We start from the raw sequence: 9051 nt of genomic DNA, 5'->3' as shown, positions 1-9051 counted from the left end.
CTGAAGATATCCGGCCATGAATTCAGCAGTGATACGTCATGGATTGGAGAACCCGGAATAAAGTCCTACTGATGGAAGAGATTGTCATCTATAAGGTACTAGATGTCACTAATGCCTCTTAGATCCTGTAGTCAGTCACACAGTGTCAGGGAGCTGTCTGTAGGGATGTTACTTGTTAATAAAGTTTAAGGATTTACTTAACAGGGAGCGGGGGGGGGGGGGGGCAGCATTTTAATATTCGCCTCAGGCAGCAAATATGCTAGAATCGGCCCTGAGTACACATATTTGCCTGATGTCATTGACACCAAAAGTATTTAACCTTAAAGAGTCACAGTGCCCTCCTCCCCCATCATCATTAGGGAAAAAGAGGACTATGCCACAAATTATACTATTTTTATTTTTATTATTATTATTATTATAATTATTTCATATATTTATTAACTTAAAGGCCTGTATGTACAGGAATGACCATCTCTCTGCAGGTCCTGCATTATATAATACAATTTGATAAATACAGCACCATCAACTTACAATTATCATAAATAAATTATATTGCTGAAACAAAGCAGAATGAACCTTGGGAAACATATTACATTATCTACATAAGAAAATTACTAATATAATTTTTTTAATGTCATTCTCTGCATTAATTTCTTGATTTCATCTGTTCGGTGCAAGCTAATAAACACACATGCATGGTTGTGAAACCTACAGTCTATGAGTAGGAGGAGGAAGAATTACAATGCGACAAATCTCAGTTTACATGATACTGTTTAGCCAGTTTGAGATTTTTATTTGTCGTGTTCTGCCAAGAACATGTTCATATTTTCATTACAAGTTCCAACTTCTTCAGTTTACAAAGAAGTGAATAGCAGCAAAGCTTTTGTATAGATTACATACATTGCAGCTCTTGTAGAAAAGACAAATAATTGTCAATAAATCCTTCACTTTGCACTTATGAGTAGTCTGTAATCATTGTACAAAATTGGGTACAGAATTACCGTAAGTTATCTAAAAATTTAAAAATATATACTGTTCTAAACTGTTCTGGCAGCTTGAATAATTTGCCTTTGTATACTGTGTGTTACAGGCAATCTAATATATAAAGCTGAATGTATGTGTTTATATGTATGTCCGCTTAAGGAATCTTTACCGTTGCATTTACAATTACAAAATTTTGCATAGTTGTTGCCAGGGAACGTCATAGACCACAGTTTGAGCCGAAATGTTCACCCCACGCTTTCCAAAATGTACTTATTCCCCACCATATGCAGGAGCAATTGTCTGCTGCTTGTCACCGGTTCTCACGTGATCGGGATCGCGAGCGCACCCATGTTACTCCATGCACCACCACTGCAACTACGCCGGACTCACCTGGTTCCTGCTTGATATTGGACTGCCGTGTGCACGCATCGGCTCTTGAAGATTTAAACGCCCGACGCACTGCTGATAGGTGCGCTGGCTGAACATCTCCACCTTATAATCCGGTACCTCCCTTCCTGCCCTGCCGGATCTTTATGCTTATAATAATAATAATTCTTTATTTATATAGCGCACACAGATTACGCAGCGCTGCACAAAGCATGTCAAATTGGTCCCTGTCCCCATGGGGCTCACAATCTAAACAACCTAACAGTATGTTTTGAAGTGTGGGAGGAAACCGGAGTACCCGGAGGAAACCCACGCAAACACAGAGAGAACATACAAACTCTTTGCAGATGTTGACCTGGGTGGGATTCGAACCCAGGACCCCAGTGCTGCAAGGCAGATGTGCTATGAGGTATGCTTATTCCTGGAATACCCCTTTAAGCCTCATTGGCTCTCGAATAATGGCTCCTCCTATCCTCTGCCCACCACTCCACTTACATTGTCAGGTCTAGGGCAGATCAATCTCTCTGACTCAAGGAGCATGTCAGCCCCATCTCCCATTGCTTATTTTCTTATTCAGAAATTATTTTGTGGTTTATGTGCTGTGTGTAAATAAATATTATAGATAGATAGATAGAGAGATAGAGATAGAGATATATGTGCATATAATAAAATAAATTAAATAAATAAAATTGCAACAACAAAATTTGACAAAGTTATGGTCTTCCACATGGTTGGATTATTGATAATGGATTTTGAAGCCTGTTCTTGTTATTTCCTGAATATCAGTCTGCATGCCATGTGTTTTTTAAAAACCGCTTTACGAATAATAATATATAAAATGCTAATACTGCCAAAAAATATTATATTACTTTAGAACTGTATTACCGTATTTTTCAGACTATAAGACGCTTCTTACTATAGGACGCACCCCAGATTTAGGCTTCCAAAAAAAGGAAAAATATATTTTACACCAATTAAAATATTTCTGTCGGTTGCACTAAAGCACAGCGCACACAGACATACATTTACACACACAGCTCACCTATACGCACACTCACTCAGCTCACCTATACGCACACTCACTCAGCTCACCTATACGCACACTCACTCAGCTCACCTATACGCACACTCAGCTCACCTATACGCACACTCACTCAGCTCACCTATACGCACACTCACTCAGCTCACCTATACACACTCACTCAGCTCACCTATACACACACACACTGCTCACCTATACACACACAGTTCACCTATACACACACAGTTCACCTATACACACTCACTCAGCTCACCTATACACACTCACTCAGCTCACCTATACACACACACACAGAACCACACACATACACAGAACCACACACATACACACACACACATACTTCCCCCATTCCTCTTCTTATGCCATTGCAAAAGTTTCCTTGTGACATCCCTGCGTTCCTGTGTGTTCCTGTTCCTGAGTCCTGTGTTACCAGAGCCCCTCCGTGTTCCTTTGTTACCGGAATCCCTCCGTGTTGCTGTATTTGTGTGCCTGTGTTCCCGTTCCCATCTGCCTTGACCTCCCAATGTTGACCCCGGTTTGGACTTGACCTTGCATCTTTGCTGCCGGCCCTAACCCTGTGCCTGTACCCGACCACGAGACTGTCTTCCACAAGGCTACGGCTGTCTATGCCTGGCAACTATGATGGAATCCCTTCACAAATTGTCTCGGAGCGATCCAAGGTGGCATTCTTCGTCAGTCTCCTCTCCGGGAAAGCCCTGGAACCTATACCGGTGGACAGAATCCAGCTCTCCCTACAGGAGCGTTCCAGACAACGTCAGGAAAACCTCTGTCTGTGTTGTGCCAGTCCAGAGCACTTCATTGGTACTTGTCCTGTCCGTCCCCAACGTCCGGGAAATGCCAGTACCTAGGGTTCTTGGGAGAAGCGTCCCTAGGTGTGAGCAAAGCTTCTCCACGTCTGACTCTTCCCGTGGTCCTCAGCGTTGGCACCGGTACCCAGATCCAGGTTTCTGCTTTCCTGGATTTGGGCTCTACAGCGAACTTTGTGGATGCTGCCCTGGTCTCCCAGCATCACTTCTCAGTGGTTTGTCTAGAGAAGCCATTGTCCATTGCCTTAGTCAGTGGCCAGATTCTCTCTGTGCACAGAACCCCTGCTCCTGCAAGTTGTTGCCTTACATAAAGAGAGACTTTTTCTTTGTGCTACCCCAGAGCACTTCCACTCTCCTGCTGGGTCTCCCCTGGTTGCAGCATCATGCCCCTATTCTGGACTGGTCTTCTGGGGAGATAGTGGGACTGCTAGCTATTCAAAGATTTATGGGCATTGCAAATTATTATAGACAATTTATCCCTCATTTCTCATCTGTGGTAACCCCGATGGTGCCAGTCTTTTCTTCCATCACATCTTCCGGCTTCATAGCCTACCCCCAGCACTTCGTTTTGGATCGAGGTGTTCAGTTTTTGTCCAAGTTCTGGAGATCTCTGTGCAGCCAATTGCAGGTGAAATTTGACTTTTCTTCTGCCGATCACCCTCAGTGGAGAGGGCGAATCAGACTTTGGGTTGCTACCTCCGCCACTTTGTGTCTGCCCGTCAGGATGACTGGGCTTCTCTTCTAACATGGGCGGAGTTCTTCTACAATTCCCTGGACTCCACTTCTAATGGTTCTGCTCCCTTCATTATTAATTATGGACTGGATCTCCTCCTTCTCCAGTTACCCGTGCAGATGTTCCTGCTCTGGAGTACTTGGTACAGGATCTAAAAGTCATCTGGGAACAAGTCCGCACCTCATTGCTCCAGGCTTCAGCTCAGACCAAGCATCAAGCGGACAAAAAACGCTGACCATTTTCTTTCTTAACTCCTGGTGACAAGGTCTGGCTATCCTCTAAGTATGTCCGGCTGAAGATCCCTGGCTACAAATTGGGACCCGATTCTTGGGTCCATTTGAAAGTCGCATCAATCTGGTGGCCTACAAGTTGCAACTGCCTCCTAGCATGCGCTTCCAACTCCTTCCACATTTCTCTCCTCAAGCCAGTCGTCTTGAACCACTTTGCCCAGCAAGTTCTTCCTCCGGCGCCACAGGCTGATTCCACCGATGTCTTCGAGGTGAAGGAGATCCTGGGTATGAAGAGGGTGAGAGGTAGGCATTTATTTCTTGGAGACTAGAAAGTATTTGGTCCTGAGGAGAGATTGTGGGAGCCAGAGGATAACATCCTGGACATGAGCCCGCTCCAGCGATTTCTCAGGCCCAGGAAGAGGGGGAGGCCGAAGGAGGGGGGAAGGGGTACTGTCACGGGTGTTCCCGCATTCCCTGTCTCTGATCGGGGGCGCACCCGTGTTCCTCTGTGCACCCCCGCTGCAACTACGCTGGACTCACCTGTCCTGGTTCCTGCTCGCCATTGAAATGCCGTGCGCGCTTTCCGCCTCCTAGGTGGCTGTTGAAGATTTAAACAGCCAGCGCCCTGTTTAATCTACCATTTTTTTTATGCATTATGAACCAAACATACCTTAAGAATGCCATCGCTACACTGATGCAGAAACTTTGTTTAATCCCTGAGACAAGTGGTTTTTCTGAAAAAAATATTTTAAAATTATGATAATGAGGCTCTGTCGCTCCTGTGGCTGACTCAGGTAATCTTCTCACCCTAATTATGCACTGCTCCAGCCTGGTCCTGCCCAGCATAAGATGGAGTAAGTCCTCTCTGTGGTGTCCCTCAAAGGCAGAAATACTCAATCCCTGAACCATCCCCCAACTGCTTTGTATGAGTCATCCAGCTCAGGTTTAAAACTGTGTGGACAGTCCAGGAAGCTCTCTGTGTAAGGTGTTTATGTAGGGACCCAGCGTTCTCAAGGTCCGTTTTTTTCAGCAAAACCACTCGACTTAGGGATTTAACAAGATATGTTTCTGCATCAGTGCAGCTACAGCATACACAAGGTATGTTCGGTTCATAATGCATGAAAACAAAAGGTAGATTTCCTTTAACTGTGGAGGAACCACAGCAGGGTTTGCAGGAGATAGATGGGTGTGGTAGAAATCAATCAAGGCTGCTAGGAAAGAAAATACACCAGTTTTCAGACTAGCAAAAGACATAAAACAAACTGACACTTATCATGTGGAAAGAATTTTTTTTTAGGGCAGTTTCAGCAGTTTTCACGGACTGATAACAGTGTTAGGGATGCGGATGGGAGTGCAACGGGAAATCAGGATAATCGCAGAGGGCTTGGAAAATAGTTTTCTCTCCGGCATGGAAGCTTAAAGATCCTGCAGGGGACACAGGAAGGGGATCAAATTTATAATGACAAGCAGATGGCCAGTGCCAATTAGTGGTGCACTGGCCCTTTAAATTTTCCACCCTAGGGCAGGGAGAGGTGAGTGAGTGGCCGGGGCACACGGGGGCACCTACCTAATCGATACGAGTTATATTACAAATTATAGGATTATTCTATAATCCTATAGAACACTGATTTATTTGAGAGAATACCTAGCCATTTTTCTGTGAAAAAGTATAAAATAATGAACACAAGTAACACTTTATTATCAAACTGGAATCTGTGAGACTCAAACTAATTAGGAATTGAATAAACGAGATGAGAATTATTTCTAATTTATGTGCTGTTATATAAAAGTTACGATTGCATTATTTCAGTCTTTTATTTATTATGGTTAATAGAGTTGTATTCAAAAACTATTATTTGAACGCTAACATTGCATTACTGTAGTTTTTTTGTATGCAAGGTTGCGCGCTTGGTGCTTCACATATAAAGATTACAAAGTGTTTAAACCGCAATACAGCGGTTTATGACAATAACGAAAATAACCTCCGGCACCAGCTCACCCTGAGCTGGTGCTCGGTATTTGAAGCTTACAACTACTATTTCACGTGGTAGGTTTCCTTTAATGCTGTCAATAGATGTTTAGATACATAACTGCTTCCTACATCTCAAGAGATGTGAAAAGTCAAATATTTCTCTAGGAAGTTTGTACTGCATTTCAACAAACAATGATTTCACTTGATAAAAGCAATTAGCAAGGTTAATGTGTTCTGTAATGTCAGGCATGGCACACATAAGAACAGTTTACTTTACAGCTCTTATTTACATACCCGATTTATTGCTGTGCGCTATGAAAGACCATTACTGTATCCATACAGTAAGCTTAGTTATATTACTGTATCTATATGTAAGCTCAGTTCCGTTACCATATCAATACCTTAAGCTTGGTTATGTTACTGTATCAATTCAGTAAGCTTGCTTCTGTTATTTATGTATATGTAATATTCTTGGTGTGGTCATTGTATCTATATAGTAAGCTTGCTTCTGTTATTTATGTATATGTAATATTCTTGCTTCTGTTACTGTATCCATATAGCAAGCTTGCTTCTGTTTTATTCATATATACCTATACAGTAGGAATGATTCTGCTTTCTTGTCTATATAGTAAGCTTGCTTCTCTTTAGATATTAAGTAGTTGGCCAACATCTGTCTAAAATGTATGAGCGGATGCATTCATTTGATGGCATTAATAGGGTGTAAGCACTGGAAGTGTCTAGGGCAGCATCAGCACCAAATACAGCCCTGGCCACATATACTGTATGTTGGTGAAGGTGGTTATACTTTCACACTTAAGAATACTTCTCTTTCTTTTTACTTCTTTTAGTGTGTATCTTTCACCATTAGGAAACTTGAGTGTTTTTGTGCCTAAATACACCATATTTTAAAAAGCAGCACTATATTTCTTATTAAAGGGGTGTTCCCATTTTAGCATATAAATGTTATTGATTGTGTAAGGAAAAGTTATATCATTTTTAATATACTCTCAGTATCAATTCCTGATAGTATTCCAGATCTCTACTTGCTGTCAGGGCGCTTACACATGATGCATTACGTCAAGTTTTTTTTATGCGTTTTTGACGCATTTAAAAGGCTTCAGCCTTGATCACATGCTGAGGTTACATTGCGTTTTAGCAAATGCAGTGGAAAAGAAATGTAACCTCAGCATGTGATCAAGGCTGAAGTTTTCGGAATGCGTCAAAAAACGCATTGGGGGTCATTTACTAAGGGCCCGAATCGCGTTTTTACGGCGGGTTACCCAAATTTTTCAGTTTTTCGTCGATTTTCCCTGAATTGCCCCGGGTTTTTGGCGCACGCGATCGGATTGTAGCGCATCGGTGCCGGCGGGCACGCGACGGAAATCAAGGGGCATGGCCGAACGAAAACCCGACAGATTCAGAAAAACCGCCGCTGGACACGTGCTTACCTGCACCCAGCAACGGTTCGTGAACTCCGGTGGACCTCGGCGGACTTCAGCGCAGAAGCGACACCTGGTGGACGTCGGAGGAACTGCCTTAGTGAATCGCCGGAAGACCCAAATCCACCGCTGGATAGCGAATGGACCGGGTAAGTAAATCTGCCCGGGTAAGTAAAAATGCATTGCGTGAAAGCGCCCTTAGTCTATAGAAAGCTTCTAAGGTCATGTGATATCACACAGGTGCCCTGCCAGTTCTAATCTGCATTTTGGCTACTGTTTACCAGTTTCCGTTTAAAAGAAAAAAATGGACTATAATTTAAACAGTATCCGGACTGATACATTTATAGCAATATCTCTGTTTTAACCAATCTATTTAAAAAAAGGATACTTTGCTTTCCGTTTGTGTCAGATAGGCCGCGGTCACACGTTCCGCTAGCATTACGTTCATAATGCAGAGGGGGAGGGCCTTGGCGCGATCGCATACGCGTTTCCCGGGAAGCATATGCGATCAATAACCCGATCGCATTGGTTTCTCTGAAAACGCATGTGTGATCGAGCCGTTATGGACGCGATGCTGGCGGAACGTGTGACCGTGGCCACAGTTTCTGTTTTTCATTATGATATAACCATCCAACTCTCTGCTTAAATAATGGAAGGTCTAACAGGAGATGTACAAACGGAAACTAACCGCCACCGCTGCAAGTCTATTGAAATCAATTGGAAAAACAGATCTATTATTCATCCATTTTTAAATGGAGACTTAAAAACTGAAGCAAAAATGGAGATGGGAACTGCCCCTGTAACATGTTATTTCTTTCCACTGGAAGTAAATTTATAGGCACCGTTCACACAGTGCATATTGAATTAAGTGAATTTCACTCACTAATTTCAATCAAACATCTGTTTGGTATGTGGAAGTTTCAGGGTGCGTTCACACGTTGCGCTTTGGTTGCATTTTCATTACATTTTAAAACGCATAACAACAACTATTACTGTTAATGTTTCTGTTTACAAAACGCATTGTAAACGCGATGTTAATGCATATGTTAACAATGTGTTAACACATATGTTTTGTTAACACATGCGTTAACAAATTTAAACAGTAATATAATAAGGCAAATCACCTCTCCTCAGCTGTTGTAAAGCGTTTCAAACGCAATGAAAACGCAGGACAAAACGCAACGTGGGAATGCGCCCTAAGGGTGATGGCACACGTGGTGTTTTGAACACGTTTTTGGCCCGTTTTTAAGCAGTCCATCAAAAAACGAATGCGTTTTTGACAGGTTTGACCAATTATCTTAATTAAAACTGGTCAAAAACAGATGCGTTTTCAAAAAACTCATGAGTTTTTTGACGGACTGCTTAAAAACGGGCCAAAAACACGTTTCATCACCCTAACTTGATCTTTTTACCTTGTAATATATGTCACTTTATCTT

This window comes from Engystomops pustulosus, chromosome 11 (genome assembly GCF_040894005.1).
Source record: "Engystomops pustulosus chromosome 11, aEngPut4.maternal, whole genome shotgun sequence".
Lineage (NCBI taxonomy): Eukaryota > Metazoa > Chordata > Amphibia > Anura > Leptodactylidae > Engystomops > Engystomops pustulosus.
Note: the sequence above shows the minus strand (reverse complement) of the source record.